Source organism: Scleropages formosus, chromosome 11 (assembly GCF_900964775.1).
Source record: "Scleropages formosus chromosome 11, fSclFor1.1, whole genome shotgun sequence".
Taxonomy (NCBI): Eukaryota; Metazoa; Chordata; class Actinopteri; order Osteoglossiformes; family Osteoglossidae; genus Scleropages; species Scleropages formosus.
The window spans coordinates 5,934,490-5,957,321 of record NC_041816.1 but is presented as its reverse complement, the minus strand read 5'-3'; the positions used below and the strand labels follow the sequence as shown (position 1 = coordinate 5,957,321).

At 54.1% G+C, this 22,832-nt stretch overlaps 1 protein-coding gene across 4 annotated transcripts in view; it reads left to right on the top strand.

Moving 5' to 3' along the window:
• LOC108934628 (zinc finger homeobox protein 3-like) overlaps positions 1-22,832 on the top strand; it is a 137,030-nt gene that overhangs the window by 13,648 nt on the left and 100,550 nt on the right. Inside the window, exon 1 of one of the 4 annotated variants that reach the window (XM_029256167.1) lies at positions 13,171-13,551. The exons of 2 other annotated variants lie outside the window; for them this stretch is intronic. The gene's annotated coding sequence lies outside the window, so the exon portion shown is untranslated. Of the gene's footprint in view, positions 1-13,170; positions 13,552-21,261; positions 21,343-22,832 lie in introns of those variants that run through there. One more of the 4 variants, XM_029256166.1, reaches the window with a different exon arrangement.

Below are 22,832 nucleotides of genomic sequence, written 5' to 3'. Positions count from 1 at the left end.
GTGCCGTGGGTTCGGGTCCGCTCTTCCTCGGCAGCGGTTTGCGCTGCAGTAAAAACTAATGAGTGGTGGTGCCTGTTTAGTTACTCTGAATAAAGGCCTATTGTGTGCCTTGTTTTGTGTGTGCTGCTTTTGTTAGTGGGTTTTAGCACACGCACGCATGCCTGTGTGTGTGTGTGTGTGTGTGTGTGTGTGAGAGTGAGTGAGTGTACGTGGAGCCCTCATACCCCCACAAAGTAAACAGGCAGCCGGAGACCTGCCCTGCCACATTCCTCTGTAATTTGGTTTGCATTAAGACAAAGAGGAAGCGCGTTCGGCAGGGCGGGAGCTGAGGGTGGCAGTGGGGGTGGGGGGTGGACCCGGCCTTGTTGTCATTCTTTGTTCGTTCTGCAGCCCGAACTTCACCGCCATGCTGCACGAGTCCGCGGGTCCCTCCTTGCACCTTTACCTGTCGGCATGAAGATTGGCCCCTTCCACCCCTCCGCCCCATCCCCTGCCCCACTTTGTCAGCGGGGGATGTTCGCCTCGGTCCTGGGGGTGGGGGGGGGGTGCTTCTCCTTCTCTTCTGCCCTGTCCTGGGAAAGGAGGGAGTGGCAAGTGGTTAAACTTACCCCCTTACGCACACACTTACACGTGCACAGGACAAAGCACACGAAGTGTGTGTGGCCCCCCCATATTAAACGGTCACTACTGCAGTTTTGTTTGTGCGTAGATTTTTTTTTCCCCCCCGCATAATAAATCTTTTCCTGTCCTATTTCCCTCGATTCCCCCTTCCTCTTCGCCTCCTGATGTTCTCCGCTCATTTCCACATCTCCCTCCCCTTGTTTGTACGTGCGCGCGTTGAGAAACGCATTCGGCGCTTAACCGTGGGCCCTTTCACCTGAAGTGCGAGTGTGTGTGGGTGTGAGAGAGGGAGACCTGGCAGAGCCCCGGTACAGTCGCGGGGAGGGAGCGCGGCGGTCCGTCCCCTTCCTTATGCCTCGCCCTGCTCGGCAGCGGCTGCCTGTTACCTCATCGTTCCCCTGGAGGTGCGTGTGATACCACAGACCGTTTCTGGCGGACCGATGTCTGGCCACGCCCTCTGTCTGACCCTTTCGCGCCGCCGGACACGGTGCAGCGTCGCGCCTCCTCTTGCCCCGTGTGCGCACCTTCACCACAGTGTGTTTCTCCCGGTGTTTCAGCGTACGGGCTTAACCGGCATGCACCGAAACCAAGTTCCCGGGCAGCATGACGCTTTCGCAACACGCCATTCGGAGTACCCTGCTTTCACACGTGTCGCTCGCTGTGCCCTGGTAACTTTGGCAGAGACGGGAAAGTGACTCGATGGGGAACGTCTCGTGTTAGATTCCCACAGTGAAAGTAACACTTTCTTTTGTGGGGTTTGGAAATTATATGGATCATAAAGCGTAGCTGCCAGTGTGTGAAAGGACGGGCCGCTCTGAGGGACTCACGGACGCATCCCAGGGGACGCCCCTCAGCCGGCGGGGTGGACACTTCCCATCTCTGCCGTAGAACACAGATGCGGCGTCTTCGGGAGACACCCTGCTTGGGGGTTGCGCTGACTCCTCACCAGTACTTGGACTAACAACGTAGCTGTCAGGGATCGGAGAGCGAGGACTTCTGCACGCATTCCGTGTCCCGACTGCAGGAGATACCCTAATCTCCCGTGTGGCTGCAGTGCAGCTTTTGCTGTTTCATACTGTGTGTGTGTGTTGGACACAGGCAGGAGTGTTGTGGCTGACCCATGTTTTCCTTTAGAGAAAGGTGAGATTATCTCTTTGCGCTGGTGGAAGCAGGTGGTGTATATGGTAACAACCAACAGCAGGTGAGGTTGTGTGTGTGTGTGTGTGTGTGTGTGTGTGTGTGTGTCTGTGTTTTCAGTCTGTCACTGAAGTGTATTTCAAAGGGATGTAGAGCAGAGCAGGTAACAGCAGAGTAAAGATCACTGTAACAACAAAAAAAACTGCCACCCTGATCTATGAATGACAGTTCTGGCCATTCCCATCCAAGCTGTGATTAATCATTACATCTGGTAGAGCACAGGTGTCGTTGTCATGGCGACCCAAATGACCTGTGCTGCTTTGCATATCAACAGAAAAGTTCACAATCGGTGGCAAGCGAGGGCAACGGCCTCCGTCGCGGCGAACCTGCTCCGTGCCGCCGGAGCTCATCGGCGCAGGCCCGCCGCTCCCTGTTTCCGATTGGCTGGCACAGCTCTCGCTCTATTGGACGGTGGAGGGAGGGGAGGTCCCCCGAACGGAGCTGGATGCCGATTGGCGAAGCGTGGTTCTGTTTGAAGTTGACGGGGACGAACATAACAAATGTTTTTCGAAATTGAGTTATTATTGTGAAACCAGACTGATGGTAGTGATTAGATGAAACGCAAATCTGCTGTCATGTTTTGCTTTGTATTAAACATGTTTTCCCTCCTCCGTCCCAACAGTTGTGGCGGGGTTTCGCTGCCCCGTTTGCACGAAGGGCCTTTTCCTTCGGGGCGTCCTCTGTGCACCAGCACGTTACCGGTTCCGCGTGTTCTGAGCTCCGGGACCCGTCGCCTGTATCTGCGTCTCCTCCGGGCGGCCGGCCGCACCCCTCCGTGCCCCCGCCAGCCCATAATTTGAAAACGTTTATATTAGCTGTGCCACTTTGTTTTGTTTCTCGCTATTTAAAGCCGTACTTCGCAAAAATGACTTGAGAGGAATGACTTTTCCATGCAGCCAAAATCCTGGTATGTAAATAATATTATTTTTGATATTCGGTGAGAAACAAAGTCGGCTAATTATAGCCTCTATGAGAAACGTAATGAGGGCAGGATGAGATTTGCGCCGCTCGGGTCGGACCTTTCGGCGATCGGCTCCATCGGATGGACCGGAATGGACGGCATGGGGCCGGGACGCCGTGTCCAGCACCTTGTTCTCATCAGTCCAGGACGGGCACGCGTTACCGCTCGGTCGCGTGGTGGCACAGCGGCTTCCCCTGGCGCCGCACAGCAGCTGGGCTCTAGGCTTGGGAAAGGGTTCAGATCGGGGTCGGGCTGTGTGAAATGTGAAAGTCCCCCCCGTGTCCATGTGTGTCTCCTCCAGGTGCCCGCTGTGTGTGAATGAGTGTTTTGCTCTGCTCTGCTGTCTAAATGGTTGCATGGTTTTAGGTACACTGCAATGCGGTGCCCTTGGATGAAGGCATCATCTAAGCACGAGTTAATAACGGCAATAATGAGTTTGGCGAAGAAGGGCCCCCGTCCAGGAAGGCGCGTCTACCTCTGCGATTTGGAAACGTGGAACCTCTGCTGTTATTTCTGCTGGCACGAGAGCACTGCGCTGATTCATACAAATGACCGGAGGTTTTGCAACTGTAATTACAAGAAATGCCTAATGACAGTCGTGCTGTTACACAGAGGCCTGGGAAAACTGGTGAAACTTCTTGCTCGTTGTTGTTGTTGTTTGCGTCCAACGCGTTGCGAAAACAAAGCGTTTTGTGTGGAAGCTTCTGGAAAGGTTCCCCCCCCCCTTCCCGGCTGGTGTGATGAACTCTCAGTTTCGTGGCCTGAGTTTGCAGAAATTAATCCTTTGTGCTTCTTTCAGGAAATAAGGGCAGGGGGTTTGAAAGGTGGTGCGGGAAAAAGGTTTGATTTTAAGCGGAATATCTTGAAAATGTAATATTGTTAGCAGGAATTATGCATGGCTTTATTGTTGTAAATGGATTTCGAGTTCTTTGGGCTCGAGCTGCAGTAATATTGAGGTCAGCTGCCCAGAGTGATCTCGTGTGAGGAGATCACTTAGTCAGCAGGCCGTCGAGGAGATGCCATGCCGGCAGTTTGCTCAGGGTGCCAAGGGCGAACGGGTCACTTTGCTGCCGTCGCACAGCAGACGGAAGCCGCAAGGGTGAACGATGGTAAAAAGATGGTAAAGGATGCCTGCCTAGCACCGTGCTGTGTTGGGGTTGGGAAGTTGCTGCTCCCTCTGTGTCGCTGGGTGTGTTTAGCTTTGGGGCATCTAAGGTAACGTGCGCTGGGTTATCGCTGGGTCCCGGGTTCGGCGCAGCGACAGCGTTGCGGTCGAGGCTCCGTGCGGCTTGCCAGTGAGCGAAGGCGGCGCGTGGTCCTTTAAGCGGTCTCGGTTCTGTCCCCCGAAACGGCCTCCCCGCCTGGCCCCCCCCCACAACCCTGATTTTAAACAAACATCTGAAAGGCTTAAAATAGCTGCCGGCACGTTTCCTGAATGTCGCTGTGGTAGCTTGTCTTTCCCAGGCAGGACGCAGAGACAGCAGAGAGGCAGCCAGGAGGAATCGGCAGCCAGGGGAACCGAAACGTCGGGGGGGGGCACGGAAACTGCGCCTGTTTGTGTGTGTGTGTGTGTGTGTGTGTGTGTGTGTGTGTGTGTCTGTTTGTTTTTAGGTGGGGAGGGGCTGCCCTTGTAAATTTTCCAGGTTTTTTTTTTTTTTTTTTTTGAAGGCACTGTCAGTGTGACACTTGGTAAGTGATTTGTGACACTAACCAGTGTGATCCTCAGCAAAGTGGTTTGTGGCGAAGTACTTATAGGAGCCTGGAGAAAAGAACTAGTTGAGACGTTTAGTTCAATTCTCTTCTTTGACATTAATGTAGAAAATAAAATGAGGTTCAGGTTGGGAGGGAAGGGGGAAAAGGTGAGCGGGTCACTTCCTGCGGAGTGCTGCGTTGGTCTCTCACACACACACACACACACACACACACACACGGGGTCTCTGAGCACCCAGGCTGACAGCAACCCTGACTGCTCTATCTTTGACCCTCAGGGTGTGCCGTAACAAAACGTTTAGGCCTTTTTGGGCTATCGATTGTGCCCTGTTGAGAGTTCTCCCAGCGCTCGCCGATAAAGAGCCCCCCCCTCAGCCGCAGCCCCGGCAAAGGCACGCACACGTGGCCGTAATTTATGGCTCCCGGATCCTTGATCAATTGATAGCAGGGAATCCTTTGGTAAATAGAGTTTTAGACACATTGCCAATAGACCTCGGCTATTGATTGGAGTGTAAATTAAAAACTTAATCAGGTCCCCGAGATAAGGTTTATCTCCGCCCCTGGCAAATTATGGGGCCGGTTTGAACAGAAGATGGGCAGGGTGGCACCACCTGTTTGAACATGCGACGGGTACCTCGGTCGGGGACACGCGTGGCGGATACGTCCCGCTCCTCTCGGCACGCTGTCCCGGGGTCTCTCCCTCCAGCCTGAAGCTGTGCTTCTATATCCTCCGCGGTCTGGAAAGGACCCCCCAGCGAACGTCTGATCTCCGGTGCTGAACTTGTTTGGGACAAATGTGTTTCGGTGCTCCCGCTGGTGTTGAGCTCAGGGTCAGGGGTCTGCGGTTCCCCCAGCTGTGTGCGAAACCCTTCGGAGACCACTCGCGCATCCGCAGTGAAATATGGGCATCATTAAACGCTGGTGTATCTCTGCAATAATGTCCTCACGTGGGCACGGTCATTTTTCACAGCACGGTAAACTCATACACATGGTAAAATACCCAGATGCCTGGATAAGGCTATATTTTATATATATTAAAACAATCCAGTGAATTGTGCATTGATTACATTATAGATTTTTATAGTAATTGCAGAAGAGAGCTTTCTCTGCCTCTGCTCGTTTTCTTTATTAATATTGGGAAATGGGTGTATATTCACAAGCAGTCTCTTAGTGCTTCATTTCATTTGAGAAGAGAAAAAGAAAATATTCTAAATTGTTTTCCCTGATTAAAAATATGTAGTCGTGTGTGTGTGTGTGTGTGTGTGTTTTTTTTTTTTTTTTCTTTTTCTGTGGGAAACATTTGGAGGCGCATCGGAGATGAAGTGCTTTCTGCTCTTTGACTGGAGCTTCTGGGAACAGAGTAGGATGCAGAACTCATGGACCCGAAACTGGACTTGAAACCGGAAGGCGGTTTGTTTTAATCCCAGCTGGGACACTGATAATGTGTGCTCGACCGGCGTACTTTGTTCAGTAAACTATTGCACCATTGATCGTAAATGGTAAGATATGTAAATTACACTAATATATAAAGATAGGTAAATACTGTCATAACTTAATCAAATGATAGCTGCTTTTGCCAGTGTGCACCATGAGCGTGTACATCACTCTGTCTGTTGTCTACTGAAGTACTTTTCTGCGGGCAGCAGGGGGCGTAGCGATTAGAGCTGTCACTCTACAAGTGAGAGGACAGGTTTCAATCTGACTGAGGTATTTCCCTGAAGCAGCACAGTAAAACTCGGCTGTTTAAGTTGGTACGTCACTGTAGGTAGCTTAGTGTGCAAACCTCACATTGGAAGTCACTTTACAGAAATGTATCAGATAATAATAATTATTATTATTATTGTTATGGTGGTATGGCGGGCTTGGCCGGTGCCCACTGTGTGGCAGGTCTGGGGTTCGAGTCCTGCTTGAGGTGCCTTGCAATGGACTGGCATCCCACCCTTGGTGTGTGCCCCTCCCCCCTCCAGTTTTGCACCCGGCGTTGCTGGGTTAGGCTCCGGTTCGCTGCGACCCCACTTTGGACGAGCGGTTGTTGATGATGGATGAATAGGTGATGATGATGATTATTATTTTTAGTTCTAATAATAAAAATAATAATTCCAACGAGTAGATCGTTGGAGGGGGGCGTGGTGGCGCAGTGGGTTTGACCAGGTCCTGCTCTCTGGTGGGTCTGGGGTTCAAGTCCCGCTTGGGGTGCCTTGCGATGGACTGGCGTCCCGTCCTGGGTGTGTCCCCTCCCCCTCCGGCTTTAAGCCCTGTGTTGCCGGGTTAGGCTCCGGTTCGCCGCGACCCCACTTGGGACAGACGGTTCGGATGATGTGTGTGTGCGTGTAGTAGGTCGTTGCACCCGAAATCTTGCATGTTCCTGACCTTGCGCAAGTTTGTAAGTAACTGGCAGAAAGGTGCAAAAGTGACCGAGGGGAGGGGATGCAGGGGAACGCACCTGGATGACGTGTGAATGGCGTGCAGAGAGGAGTCCGTGAGCGGTTAAGGAGACGCGGAGCCCCGGCAAACCGGGCGCGAAGGCGAGCCCCTTCCCCTGGTCCAGGGGAGCGCTGGCTGCTGGTAATAGACGCTTTGTCTGATAAGCCTTGAAAAGACTCGCTTAGTTAGTAAGAGTGCTGGGGGACCCATTGCTGATAAAGCCGCTGTTTCTCTCTGTAATACCCACCAGCTAAAATCAATAGGCTGGATAATACTGCTGCCGGTCCTTCGTCTGCTTCTGGAGCGCGTTCACGGGTGGCAGCGCGAGGATCTCGCACGCGTCTCTCTGTGTGTGTGTGTGTGTGTGTGTGTGTGTGTGTGTGTGCGCGAAGGGCTCGAAGAACTGGGTGCCGTCCTGCTAGCCGCTCTCTCTGGTCTCGATCCACCCGCCTGCTGGCGCTGGAGGAAGTGGGACAGCCCTCTCCGGAGGAAACGGACCCATCTGTCCCGCTCCTCCTCAGGCCTGCCGCTCGGATCTTAATCTGGACTTGGCATCGCTTCGCTCTCTGTGTCGCTCTCTGGGGGGAGCTGGATTCAGGCTCTCTTGTTCCTTCTCTTTATCGCTTTCCTTCCCACGACATAACCTCCAGTCCTGACCCTGTGTGTGTATGTGTGTGTGTGTGTGTGTGTGTGTGTGTGTGTGTGTGTGTGTGTGTGTGTGTGTGTGTGTCTCTCTTTCGCTCTGCCTCCGTCTCTCCGTACGTCTCCCGGCTCCATCTTCTGCTCACTTTGCAGATCCCGGCGAGACCCCACTGAGGCTGCCTGCGTTTTTTTCATGCCTCGTCTTTTTCCCAGAGGCCTTTGGACTGGCGCCAGTTGACTAGCCGCTTTAGCACGGCGTTACAGGCGCGGGTCTGACTGTTGGCGGAAGTTAATGAGTCTCACGGTCATCCTTTAGTTCCCAGGGGTTGTAGTGCAGGGGTGGGGGTGGGACCGGCGGGCTAATGTAGGTATTCCAGGTTTCTCACCTCCGTCCCTACGACGCATTCTTCTCCCATGACTCCCAGCTGCGCTCCGCGTTTGACCGGGGCACCCCAGGGAAGAAGGGGAGGAGCAGAGGCTCCCAACGAGAAAGGGCTGGGGTGCAGAGGAAGGGTTAGGGATGAGGTATGGGGTCATCGACAGGGATGGGGAGGCGGGGAGCCGAGTTTTTCGGGGGTACAGGTTAGAAAAGATCTGCGGACGGAGGGCGAGGTAGATGAGGAGCTCCACCGTGAGAGGATGTGTGGAGGGAGCCAGCGCTTCGGGAGGTGAAATACGGCTCCGGGCTCCGTCTTGCGGTGGAGACATCGCCCTGTGACACGGTCGTCCAGGAGCGCGCTGTATTAAAAGGCACTTGGGAAGCGGGTCACACTACATCACCGGGCAGTGTGCGATAAGGCCTGTCCTAGATCAATGAAGGTTACTGACATCATATTGCAAAGTGAAAGGAAGCACTTCACCCCCGGCCGTTGATCACCCGGGGACCGGACTGGCACTGGGAACCTAGCGGTCGTACCCCGGTGGCAACTTCTTTGTTCCTTTAGATCGTTGGATGTGGATCTGGGTCTTTGGGCCATTTTAAACCCCCTGGTTTCTCTCCAGTGTGAGTTGATTCTTCTTCTCCTTTCATCTAGAAAGCGGTTTGATCGTTGTTGAGGGTTTCGGGTCGTCTTGCAGCTTCCAACACGAGCTCGTGCTGGGTTAAACGCGAAGGCCTCGGTGCCTCGTGGAGCCGTCCCGGCTGGGGGAAGACGGCGAAGAGGGAAATCACATGTGACATTGATCAGGCAAACACTTGTGACCCCTGACCTTTGGCCCTGTGCCCCCCCCCCCCTCCACAGTGATGACCTTTCTCCCCCTTCTTGCTCCCCCTCGCCTCTCTCAGGGCAGGTGGAGGCGCGCGTTAGCATACTGTTTTGCAGCTCAAAATGTGTGTGTGTGTATGTGTGTGTGTTAGCCTTATGCAAGCAATTTTAAGGTCAGTTGTCTTTTTTAAAGACATGTTGAGCTTTCTTGAGTTTGCAATAAATGTTATTTATCATATCCAAATGAGTGAGTGCAAAGGCCCCGAAATGACAGGTAAATAAGCCTCTATCTGCTACAGGTTGTGTGTGTGTGTGTGTGATTGTGTTCCATTTATCAGTTGCCTGGGGCAGTTTGTGCCGCGGATTCCCCCGGTGGGCAGCTGTGTAACCGCTCTGTCAATACACTCTTGTCAGGGCAGCGAGCGCCCGAGGAGGCGAGAAGGAACCGTATCCCACAATGCACAGCATAGTGCCACCGCTTGCTGAGCCGCCAATTGCAATTTAACTCCTCGAGGGAGGAGGAAGAGCCCCTGCCCTCCGGTACGTACTTGGGTGCACGGTCAGCATGGGGCCGCGCCCCTCCAGACCCCTCAAGCGCTGGAGGAGACCGTAAAGGAGTTCCACGTGTAGATGAATCCGCACCCCCCGTTGCGGTGGTGGGCGGGGGGGGAAGGGTCTCTCGGACACTGTCCTCTTTCCTTGATGGGACCTGCTGCACTTGACACGCACTCTTGTGCGCGTGAGGGGTGCCTGAAACGTGGCCCTCCGAGCTCACGGCTCGCAGCTTCTCGCGAAGGAGGAAGTCAACGAACAAGAAAGGCACTAGACAATTTTTTTTTTTTTTTTTTTTTGGTCTGATTCTGTTGAAATTCTCCCTAAGTCAGTCTGACTTCCTCCTTCTCGCAGTACGTACTTCCTCTAACCCCCCCCGGTTGTGCAATCGGCCGCCCTCTGACAATTGCACGCGCCGGACACGAATGCAAGGAGCCTGTTCCAGGTGTGTAAGTGTGTGTGTGCGCCGCTGGTCTGGGGGTCCGCCGGGTGCCCCGCTTCCTCTCCGGAGTCTCGCCTGCCGCGATGAGAGCGTCGGCTTCCAGCAGCTCCTCCACGTCGGTTGGACTGGTTCAAAGCCCCGCCCTCCATGGTGCGACGCTGGCTGTTTTATGGCTTTGACTTTGCAAAGAAGGGCTCGTTTCCAGCGAGTCTGTGTCCCCATTTCCCGTCTTCTTCCAGTGGAATTCCCCATCTGCCGGGACCTCGGCTTGTCAGGACACGTCTCCTCCTCCTCCTCCTCCTCTTACGTTAACCCCCGCCGCGCTGCGGCCGCCTTGCGGACAGGCTCCTCCCACCTCGGCTAAGACCCGCCCACCGCCGAGCGCCGCCTTCCGGGACGAGGCGACATCAAAGCAGACGTGGGTGCGGGAACAGGAACGCCGCCGGGCGGCTCTCCAGGCCCAGCTGCAGATGTTCCCTCTGAGGCCCCACGTCTAAATGTGTTTTATGTTTATTGAATTTAAATGAGACGTTAATTCCATGCAAAAAGTGGAGTGAAGGCCTCATCAGAGGACGCCCACCCGTTACAGGGCAGCTGTTAAAACAGAAAGGAGGCAGAAAGAAAGGCGTATTGTGTAAACGAGGTAATCTGGGAGCGGGGGGGGGGGGGGGGGGTAAGACGAGCACACGGCACCAGGGCTCCGCCTCAGGCTCATCTGGGTCCAGCGGTCGCTTCACGCACTGCGTTTCGAGTCCTGCCCCCGACTCCGGTGCCACTGCGTCTCTCCTCCTGTTCGGTATCACCTGAGCGGTGCTCTGCGGTCCGAGTGCTGAACCCTCCCGCCTCCGGATCCGGGGTTCGACCGGTGCGTCCGCTGTGAAAACCTAACCCGGGGAGTCTGGGCATGCTGGGTAGCTAGGCACCCCTGCAGAGTGGCAGCAGCGCTGGCGAGGAGGGGGGTCTTACCACGGAGCCTGCATCGGGTATGAGTCCTCTGCACGTGCACAAACACACACACACACACACACACGTCCCAGCGCAGGGCATTGTATCGCCGGCGTTGCTCCTCCTCTCCTTTGTGGGAGCGGCACCTTTAAAGCGATGCGGAGGTGTGGTTACCCTTGGCAGTGGAACCGCGGGCCTGGGGCTATAACCAGGGGAGCGGGCAGAGAGCCAGGAGCCATTCAACAAACTTTTAACCTCTCTCTCTGCTAATCCCTGCTTATGTCAGTAACGACTCCCTCGCTCACTTGCTCGCTCTCCTCCCCTCTCCCGTGGCCCACCGCTTCCCTGCCATTGTACTTTCTCTCCCCCCCCCCCCCCCCCCCGTCTGCCGTCTCGTCCCCGGAGAAGTCAGTTCAGTGACCTTTAAACCAGGACCGGAACACCACAGCTGTTGCCGACTGTGAGCACACGTTTGTTTACCCTGTAAATAGCGAAGGGACATAACAGGCCTGCGTAAGTGTGTTTAATTCTTCAGGGTACATGTGACAACCGGCGCACACACACACACACACGCTGCACAGTCTTCGGCACATGGCTAGTGTGACACACAGGGCTTGGTGCAGCGCTCCCTCTGCTCCACTGTGTGTGTGTGTGTGTGTGTGTGTGTGTGTGTTTCGCTGCAGACCCTTCCTGGGACAGCCCTCGACGGCGCCCTCTAGGAGCTGCAGGAGCAGCTGGGCTCCTCTGCGTCTCCCCCGTGTGTCTCGGCCATTGGCGGGGAACCACGCGCACGTCCGTTCCACGTGCACGCACAGATGCGGACGGTCGGATGCAGCCGGGAAAGCGCGAGAGTGCGACATCGGCGTTTCGACACGGAAGCCGGGGGGGAGAGAGCTTCGGACGAACCCACCGCCGCCACGTTCCTTGAGCAACGGCAAGGAAAACATCACGGGACGGCAGAGTTTTAATGGCTTAATAAATTAGTTTTGCGGCGAAATTGGACAAAAGGCCCCCCCCCGCTCCGCAGATTCACACTGGGTTAGGGTTTATTTGCGCGGCCGGGCACTGCCGGCTCGTGAAAGCGCCTCTCTGTGTCCGCATGAGACGCTAAGAAGGTGGAACTGTTTAATGATGTGTTGCCGCTCTATGGCAGACTTGTTTACATACGCGGCCCGGTGTCACATGTTCCCCGCAGGCCGACACTGGCAGGATAATGACCATGTAACTTAATGCGCTCAGTGCGCTATTGACGTTGGAGCTGTGTACGTGTGTGTGTGTGTGTGTGTGTGTGTGTGTGTGTGTGAGTGAGTGAGTGTGAGTGTCTTGTTTCTCTCTGCTCACACTGGTAATTAGGATCCCCGGCCAGAGGGGGGCTGTTCTCTCATCTCTGCCGTGTGACCGAAGCGCAGCGGTCATTAGAGACGCGGCCGGCCCGTTTCGTACCCGGCGGCTGCTGTGCCACGGCATTGCGGGTTAATTACAGGTCGGGGGGCTGATGTCAGCTCTCAGGCTCTCGTGCCACCCTCTGGCCCCACCCCCCTCACCCGGCGCCCGTAGGCTCCTGGGTCCTTCCGCGGCCGCCGTCCCGCATGCTCGCTCCGGAAACTTCCGTGTTCCCTCAACGTTTTGTTGAGAATGGGGGATTTTATGTGCCCGATCATTAGACTACTTTATGACGTGGAGATTGGCCGGTGTTCTTTGTTCAGTAAGAATGAGCGTTAAAAAAAATCAAGGTATGTAAATGGGGCTAAAACAGAAATAGGGAAATACTGTCATAAATTAATCAAATTTCTGACACTATCTGACATTAGTGTGAACATTACTCTGCTTGTTGTCTGCGAAAGTGTTTACACGAGAGTAACAGGTGGCATAGTGGTTAGAGCTGTCCCCTGACACTGACGGAACCCGGGTTCCATTCCCACCTCCTGCCCATCAAGGTACTTACCCTGAATGGACACACGGAATTTGGCTGTCTGTATAAATGGGTTGCTTCCGAATCACCGTGACTCCCATACCGTTACGGGTTGCTCTGTAGAGGACCGTCAGCTAAACTGATGAACGATAAGTAAATTTCACTTTTAAATCCAGAGGTTGGGGAAAAAGTTGAGCAACTGTAATGTGTTCAGACATCGCTGCCCTTGTGCCAAAAACGAGACAAAACAGAGGGTGAGTTTTGGGAAAGAATATGAAAGGGAGCAGTGTTTCCCATGCCGTTCGCCATGTCGACAGCTACGGGACTGAGACGGGCGGGACGTGAGGTGGAGCTGGAATTCCTGAGCGATAAGTTCAGCTCCTATTGAACAAGCGAGGTGAGCCGGCAGCTCAAGCTGTCCCCCCCCGCCGCTCCTGACCCGGGCACAATTTTGGCTAATGGGTCTGCCCCGCGACCTGATCCCCTGTCTTATCACCACGATTACATGACACCATAAAGAGGAGACCGTCCGTCATGGGGGGGGGGGGAAGTGCCCTGTAGGAAAACAGGATAGGAAGGCTCTCCTCTTTATGGACGTGAAGGCAAGAATGGAAGGTAAATAATCTTTCTCATAGTTACAAGAATGTGGCTGACGGAGGCTACTTGGTTTCAAGTTTCTAATATGGATATAAAGTTTCGCAGCACAATGGGCCTTTTGTGTTGGCCAGAGAGAACGCCACCCCCCAGTCCTAAAAAAAAAAAAAAAAACATGCAATGCTGGTGCGTCAAGTGCTCAGGTTTCCGCTATCTTTATGCGCCGTGTCCTCCCTTTCCTCATCGAGCTGAGGTGGGCGTCTGGAGGGGCCGGGCACGGGGCAGACGGGCGACCCGGAGCCCGATCGCACGGGGCCGGGGTCCTGACACAGCGGCCACATGGCAGGTAACCAAAGGCGCACAGGGGAGAGCGAGGCAGACGATAATTACAGAGCTTTTTGTTTTCGGGCTACTTCTAGCTGGCTACTTAAGTGCCTGATCTGAAATCAGTGCCTTGTAATTACAGGCCAGGGTCCGTTGGGGCAGAAGGTTTGGAAGATTACATAGTGTGTGTGTGTGTGTGTGTGTGTGTGTGTGTGTGTGTGTGTGTGTGTGTGTCTGGCAGCTGAGGTTGTCTTGTTGAGTCTCTCTTTGTCTCTCGGGGGTTCCTGGGCCAGCCGGCTGACTCAGACCCTGCCCCAACTCCCTCACAAGGTACGCCTGACGCTCACTTCCTGATCGGCGCTCACAGCTGTCTGGAGCAAAACGCTCTCGACTCTGCGTCCGCCACACGCAGCGTGACGCAGGGGCCGCGCCAGTCCCTTAACCACTGCTGTCCATAGCAGACAGACTTCTCTCGCGTGTCTGCGGAAGGTCTCCTCCGGGGACGACCTGGGGTCTGCCGAGAGTCCGGAGCGTCGTCTGCGGGTCGGCGCTCGGTCTGCCCGGCTGCGGCCGTGACGCGGGACGGGGCGGTCGCCGCCACATTGACGAGGTCCTCTTAATGAGAGATATGAGCGAGTGAGGAGACCGACTTGGACGCGTTAAATAATCACGGAGGGCCAATGACAAAAGGAGGCGGACAAGCAACAGCCCCTCGCGCAGGTCATTTCCTCAGGGCGTCTCAGGGCTGCTGCAATCCAGACTCCTGTCTCTTTAAGCTGTTAGCGTTTCTAATAGATTCTTAAGCTCTGGCTTTAGTGCATGTTAAACCAGGATTACCCAATCAATTATGGTCAGTACAAACAAGGATTACTTAAAACACTACATTTTTCTTGTTGAGGGGGTAAGAGCGAACCAAAGTGGAGCAGCAGCATTGCTCTTAATAAGACGGGCGGCCGAGGTGAGACGCCACCGTCCCGCAGTTGCCCTTTGCAGGGGACAACGCGGCATCTGTACGGCCGGCAGTGCCACGGGGCAGTTATTGGAATTATTCAATTACCTGATGCTTTTTTTTTCCCAAGCAACTTACAACGTCAAGTTTGTACAGTGAGTTGCTTAATTTTTACCGTGTCAGTTCGGGGTAAGTGCCTTGATGTGGCTCCTGCAGTGGGGGGGGTGGGGTCCTTCCCCGAGACCCTCCATTGCAAGGTGACAACTGTAACCACAACACCACCTGGCGCTTTATACTATACAATGAATCAAACTGAAGGTTCTGGATCTTTTCTTTTTTTTTTTACTAAGATTAACTGAAATTATCTGCTTGCTTTGAACCGCTGAAGGTAAAAATGCCGTCCGCACACCTGTGGGTCTCAGCAATTGCACCATATATAAACACAGTTGCTCTATTCCGTTGTGCCCGTCGTTCTACTTATCGTTTTACGTACAGGTCACATAACATTTGTTAACTTTGAAAATACTGTTGTGCAAAGTGACTTATGCAGCTACAGTTTTGACGCTTGGGTCATTTGTACGGATAAACATTCGGATGACTCTGATTTCCCTCCTCGGGGTTACAGCGTCAGTCTCGTCCCAGGATCTAAACCTGTAGCCTTTTGACACCGACTTGAGGTCTTTGCACCCTCTCCAGTCCACTTCTGTGAAAATGACTTGTTCCGAAGCCGTGATTTGAAGGTTTCAAGGACCCCTCGTCTGTTCCTTCCTGGACGTCTAAGCTCCGTGGTCCCGGGGTTCATAAAGCGTCTGGCTGCTGCCGGTGCTCTGAATAATAGAAAGTGTGCTCTCTTTGGTTTACATAGGAAGACAGTTTCTAAGTTGTGTTTTGACAGCGGAAAGTTGGTTTACAGAGGCGGCCTCTCGTGATACCTTTTGCGCTTTCTTTGCGAGTCGGAGCGTTTTTCCCCTTTCGCTAACACGTCGTTACGATACCGCACCTCGAACCCGTCGATTCCGCCGCGTTCAGCCTGCTCTTCCGCCGTTTAAAGCGAAAAGCTGTCGTCTGCCTCCAGTTGGACCGCGTACGAGCGCCGAGCGTCGGAGGCCCTGCCGCCGCCAGCGTCCTGAAGTGACAAGTAATAATAAACTTCACGTGGGGCAGGGAGGGCAGGGGGCGAGGCGCTGAAATATTTCTCGTGTTTATGGCGTAACATCATGTGCTGTGTAGCGTTTCAAAGAGAAGAGAAAACAGGAAGTGGCACTGGCCTTCCTGAAACGGGATGCCCCGTGTAGGGGTTTGCCGAAAGTGGCCCCATCGCAGCCGGCTCCACCGGCCACAGCTCAGACTGCGAGAGGATCCCCTCGAGATGCCGGCTGCGGCACGCGGTGTAAGACACGTGGACGCATGTAGGCTGGGAACGACAAACTGGGCCGAATCCCGCGCCGGGCACTTTCACGCTCTATCTCTGTCGGTGTGGTCTTTTCCTCTCCTTCCTGTGTGAAGCAGTGGTCATCCAGTGTGTCCTCAAGCCATGCGTCTTAAAGCTGGTGAATGTTGGGTGTGGGCAGCGTGAGGCCTTCCCTTCTTTGCTCTCCTCCACATTGGACTCTCGGGATCTCGTCTGCACCGAAGGGAGATGCTTCACATCGGCGGGTGACCCGTCTTTCAAGTAGCATCATCTCATCCCCTAGGGGGTCAGTTGTGTTTGAACGGAGTCCCAGGGGGAGTGTGAATCCTGATGGGTTCCTGCTAGCCGTCCTCTTCGTGTTTACGTTCCGTTAATCTGTTTATTTTTGCACCCTGTGCTGAGTTGTGCTGATGGGGGTAACGGTGGGTCTTCAGCAGAGCCGCCGGGGCCTTCCTCCAACATGCTTCCACGGGGAAGGCCCGGCGGGTGCGGCTCCCCCCGTCGCCGTGGCTCTACAAGAGGGTGGCTCGTTCCAGGCCCTCTCTTCTTTTTCCTCTCTGTGACGAAGCAGAAAGAAGCTTATCTCCACCACGTCTTGGGTTCTTTCTGTGACTTCTATGGCAGATCGGTATCAACATGTCGACAGAGATGAGCAGCCGGCGTACTTCGATACGTGTCGGAACCCGGGCGCAAATGGGCTGGGGGGGAAAAAGTGCGCTTTTGTCTGTTTGTCCCTCTTTTCAAACGAGCTCTACTTAATTAAGAAGCAATGAGAGTCTACAGATAGCATTCCATAATTAGCTTAAGCTGGCTGCTGTAACCAGATCCAGTGCATTAATGACAACACAGGCCCTGTGAAAAGGCTCATTGTTCTCCAGATAATTGTCCTTTTAGTTAACGCGGCCGGGGAGGCCGGCTTGGCGCTTCGGAGCTGGAGGCGACGGCGGGTTCCGGGTTCCGCTGGCCCGGTGCCCACTGCGACAAGCCCCCGGTGCCCTCCGCAGGCCCCTAGACAAGTGGTGGAATTAGCCCTCCCCGGGGGCACAGAAGAAGCCTGTGTGTGTTTGTGTGGCGGGGGGGGGTTGCTTGTCAGCATGTTAATTATACCCTGAATCTTAATGAATGGAGAGGGATCGATAGAATAAGGCAGATGTATGCAAACAGCATGCTGATTACTGCCGCTAATGACATGCCATGTTGCAGCCAAGGTAGACGTGCAAAGAGAAGAGCGGAGTAATGCGGAGACAGTTGGGGCTGTTGGCGGAATCTTGCGTTCGGTAGGTTGGTTTATATGGCAGGAGCTTCGTGCTACCTCGCATAAAGTCTCAAGAGGCAAAAGCGATGTACTGAATGCTGACATGAGTTTCAGTTTAAAAAAAAAAAAAAAATGCAAAGGAAGTCATTTAGCATCTCGAAACTTCAGGGGAGCTACGCTTGCCCAAGTTTTGCAGATCGCACTGGGTTGCACTTCTTTTCTGTTGGCAAATTGTCTGCGCTAGTGGCTGAATGGCACAACGGAAAGGGAGGGAGACGACAGGGTCCTCAGCATCGCGTTGTGCGTGGAAGGGGCTCTTCCTGGACATCGTCATCATCGCCTCTCCATTGTGGCGGTGCCTAGATCTGCAGGTGCCCACCCCAGACAAACTGTACGAGGTTCTGCGTGACAAGTGGCTCAGGATCTCCCCAGAGCATTTCGCTTTGGGAGGCCCTGTCTTTGAGTTTAGTCTTCACGGTGACTGCAGTGCTTTGGGTGTGGTTGACCACACCGCAGTGGAACAACACTTCCAGTGTCAGCGACGCACAGGGTGACCTCGGCAGCCCCGGGGGACTGAGCGAGTGGGCGCTGGGTGGCGGGAGAGCTGGCGAGTGGGCTGGAGCGGAGGAAATGAAGATTCATGGGCGCAGAGGCGGGCCCTGACAGCGAGGTCGACTTTGTCACTATGCATTATTGTAATGAAAAGGGAGCGCTTGCCATTTTCCAGTCAAATGACATGGCTTACGTAATGCCGGAGGTGTTTTATGGCGCTTTGTCTGAGCGTGCGGATTTGATTACGCGTGTCTACGAAATGGAAGCTCGGCAACGAGTTGAAGCCGGGCTGCGCAGGTGGTGACCCCGTCACAGCCCCGTGAGCCCCTTATTGACCGGGGTCCTGTAACCGTGATTGATCTCTCATAGTGCACCGTCGACAACTTCCGGGGCCGGAAAGCTCTAGCAGGCCCTGCACGGACCGCGCGCCACCGTACCGTCCCTTCCGCCCCGTAAAGTCAAAGAAATACGGTAGAATCTCGTCAGCAAATTATGTCGCAGAAGCCCCGTTCCCTGACTTTGTGGTGTTCGGATGCCTCAAGAGCGTAGTGCGGGAACAGAGGTTCCCCCATTTTTTGATTTTTCTCCCAGTGGTTCCCAGGGTGACTCCTGTCTTTACCCAGCAACTCAGCTGTCACTCCCAGCATCTGATCAAGGGCTTCAGGCGGGAAGATACAAAAGCTACACGGAGAACAACCTTCGCAAACAGTTGTTTTTGCTCTTACTCCATCGCTGTGTCTGCTCTTTGCTTCTGCTTGTTTCCTTTGTGCTGTCTTCCAAGGTTTCCACTGGGGGGAACATCTTGTGCTGAGAAGGGGAAGCTCGCATGTCTCAGTAACTGTGTCTGAGTTAATGATCAGATCAGAGAATCTGATCTGAGCATCTCACCAGCAGCTGTGGTGTTCGAGACCTTACGCAGCGTGTTTATTTCTCCTAACATTAAGTTGGTTTTTTTAAATAGATACAGGAAAGGGAACAAAACTCTGCGAATCTGATGTGTCCACGGTTTGATGCGATCATCTTCAAACGCACACTCGAAGGCCAGATCTGCTCAGCACCTCCCCTGGGCTCATGCGAATTTCTGCTAAGGTTGTTTATTTTCATGGACTTTGTTCCACACTCTTGTTTTCCCCTTGGAAAAGTCGAGTCACATGTGGCGAAGCCGGGACACACGTTGCCACTGTTCCCTTCAGGAGCACATGCACATTTTTTAAGGGTTGTCAACTCCCTTTGCTCTGGTTTCTGTGTCAGTCTGGAGGGGCCTTCGCTTCGAAATGGCAGTCTCCGGAAGGCGATGATGGGCGTGGAGAAGGGACACCCCTGTCCAGGCTGTATCTTCCCAGCGCCACAGTGGCGCAGTGTGCAAATACCTGCTTGCACAAGGGAATGCACGGACACGCCCCCTAAAGACCGCCGCAGGCGCTGCTGCTAATTACGAATAATGACATGGTGCAGATGGCACAAACAGGTGTTGGCTGTGGCCTTGGTGCCTTCCATTCCTGCCCCAAGCCCATGTCTCACAGGCACGTCCTTCACCTGGAGTGAGTGTGACAACCTTCAGGTCCTCCGCGATTATGAGTCCATCACGTACCGGGTCGATGGGAAGCAAGTGAATGCGCCTCGCTCGCACCCGACCCATGTCCCGTGAGCGCAAGTGTACCGATTTCCAACTGCGCATCCAGAAAGAGCGTTGAAAACGCTGGGTCGAGCCTCTTTCGGCTAACCCTGGAGCTTTTAGGCGCTTTCAAATCAATCAAACAAAAAAGTTGCACGATCAAGGAGAATCTCCACGTCCGAGCATAATTAGAAAAGCTGCGATTGACATTCAGCTGTTAAGAGCTCAGCAGTTTTGATGCCTCTGCAGAAAGATTCTCGGCCCCAATTAATGCCTAACCTTCATTACATTGATTGGGCATCCGTAAGCTGTGAAGACATTGATTTGACTGTATGTGTGAATGACGCAAAAAATACAGAATGAGATTCGCGTCTTGCGAAGGGCTTGTCGAGGAGCAGGGGACAGCCGAGCGCAAGCAAGCACCTCGCTGATCCATTGGCTGGTGGTCTGCGGGGGTCGGGGACAGGTGTTTTCTTGTGGTTTCAGAAGTGTCAACGGTCTCTGTGACAGTAGACCCCTCTGGGAGCCCTGGAGTCCTGCTGCTACTGAGCGGAGGTACCCCCCCTCGGGTTGCAAGCTCCATCCCGCGGGGCACGGAAGACCCGTGGGGCACCTGGCACCATGGGGTCCGGGGCAATTAGGACTCCCGGCTGCAAGTCCTGAGCCAATTAGCCGCCCTCTCATCTTACATGGCCTATGCCACGGGGCATCTGTTGAAGCAGGCTACCCACAGGGGAGGGGTTGGGGGGGCACAATGTTGTGCCCTCAAAGCAGTTTCAACCAGAATTATTCTTTTTATTGTATCCTCTGTCCCCGAAGGACAGATGGACTTGCATGGCGGGATGTGTGCTGGGAAAGGTGCCGTAATGTGCCGTGCAGATGGGATGCTGAAGAGGGAGAGGAGGCAGAGCCCTGCCTTCTTCAAAGAGATGCCGGGTTCTGCTCTTTGCAATCGCACGGAGGTCCCCTCTGGAGCTTTCCTCTTGAGTGTTTCCAAAGGTGTTTTCAACCTGCGCGCAGAGGGTTGTGATCTGCCGAGCACCTGAATGATCAAGTGTGTGTGTTGTAATTGGTTGTACTCGGAGCAGGCCTGCTCTAATCCAGTGTCAAAGGCATTGGCCCTGAAGGTCTGGTGGGAGCAGTGATATTTGACTCTTGTTTTTTTTTTTTTTTGTCCTGTCAGATGCGGATATGTGCACGGTGACTAGTACACCGGTAGAGCAAAGAGCCATCAGGCTACCACGGTGCACAGACGCACACAAAGAATATCCGTCCGTTATCAATAGGCACTTGTTCAGCGCAGGGTCAAGTCCAGAACCTATCCTGGAAGTATATGATGTGAGACAGGGTTCACCCTGGATTGGACCTGAGTCCATCACAGGTCAGCACAGGCTAAGGGCAATTCAGAGTCACCATCTCACTTTAGACATGTCTTCGGACTGTTTGCAGAACCCCACGTGAACATGGGAAGAGCATGTGAAGCCCTCACGGATTGAGCGGGATTCAAACCCGCAGTCCAGGAGCTGCGAGGCCCCAGTGCTCGCCTTCGAAGAGCATAATATTAGCTGCCTGCCTGACCTGTGTTCTGTGGCAACAAATCTGTCAACAAATCAAAGCTTTGGTGGAAACCAGACCAGGTACATATCCCCCCCCCCCCCCCCCCCCACTACGTTACAGTTTAGTCCATCTGAAAAACTCTCAGAAAACATACGTAGGTTTATTTACAGCAGTGTTTTCCTGCCTGCAGTCTGCTGTTTGGACTACTCGGTTTACACAGCGCCTAGCGGGCGTTTGCACCGACAGTGAGGGACCTGAGGTTAAGGGCTAGATTGCTTGCCTTGTGACTTCTCAGCCTGTGCTCAGATAGCACTCGCTGACCAGAGCCCGTGAGTGTTTATCCTGTTCGCTGGCATGTGTGTTCAATGTCAAAACAATGACGCTGATAATTAAATGTGTTTCAGAGGTTCAGTTGATGGTGCCGCTGGTTGCGCTGCTTGCTGGCGCTTGCCGGGAAGGTCATCCCAGTGCACGGTAATGCTCCCGTGTGTGCCTTTCTCTTTTTCGCCACTTGGCTCTCATTTCTTTTTTTCTGGTGCGCAATCTGTACAGTATCTCCCATGTGCCCCTCCCCTACCTCCCAGGCTTTTGCAAGGGACCTGTGCGATTGTATCATTTCCCATCATGCCCTTATCTGTGGCAGCTCATAGCATCGGCAGCAGGCCTCAGCCTCCGATGTGTTGCAACCGCTCTCATGTGCGTTGGAGATAAGTAAAGAGCGCGGTCGCATCAAGAAGACCTGTTGAAGACCGTCGTTTGTGTGCTGCGGCTGGCGCAGGTTGAGCTGGCAGGGCCTTCCCCACGCTGGGATTTGTTTGTGATTTGTTTGTTAGTAATGGGTGGTGAACCCTGCCGCCGCCACGCTGGAGAGATCGGATCCCCTCCTGGAAGCCCGGAGCGCAGGGTCCTGAGAACGCGACGCCGCTCCTCGCTTTCCGCCGCTTCCCTCAGCCGTCTGTGGATGAGCAGCAGATGTTTTCCCTGGCCGTTCCCCTAGCGATGAGTTGAGTCATTAGCGCGCGAAGTCGCCGTGTCTGCCGGAGCGCGGGGCATGCTATTCGTCTGTGGTTCGGGCGGCTGGGGCAGAAGCGTGGGCGTGTGATGCTGCTTTGATTTCTCAGCTAGTATTCCTTCACGTTACCGACGTGTCTATTTATTGTTTCGTCGCCATTTAATTCTTGGCCGTCGCGGCCCCTTGAGAGGTCTCGGAGAGGTAGGCCTCGCCTGCCTTCGGGGGCTGCGTCAGGGACCTTGTTAGGAGGCGCAGCCAACACCGCAGTGTGATCCGCCTGGCCTCTCCCCAAAGGTCCAGCTCCCAGCAAGAGAAAGAGTCACATCTTTCACTCTCTGAGAGCCGCTGATTCTGCTAATAATTACCCAGTAATGTAAATTGCAGGACGACAGCATGCGGCCCCAGCCCCGGCCTTGGCCCCCGCTCTAGCTTTCGCCCCGTCGCAGGCGCTCGTCCGCACTGCCTCCCCTCTCCCGGCCTCCACGCCAAACAGAACATACCACATCTTTACATGCACCTCCGCGTGAGGAAGCCCATGAATAAATCCTTTACAGATGATATTTTCTTAGTTTTTTTTTCCCCCACTTGAGCTCCTTACCCCCTGCAGCTCCATGTGAAGTGGAGATTGAAAACATCTTTGGTTAATATTTAAACTGTGGGGTCCTGGGGTGGTGTAGGCCCCAGGAAGCCGGGATTGAAGCGGAAGGTAACAGACACAGAGGGGCGCAGGCTGCCATTTTGAAGATGTGTGCCGCTGTGGAATGTGTTGGTTTTCCTCACAGCGCTGACCTTTAGACCCGCGGCCAGCATGTGACAGATTATTTTGGCTGAAGCGCCTCGTTTCATTTTCCAGACCTGTCTGTCGTTGGTCTCAAATCAGCCGTGCAGTATTTCGTGCAGATAGATGCAGAGTAGACGGCTCAGCATCCCGAGATATTGATGCGTCTTTTTG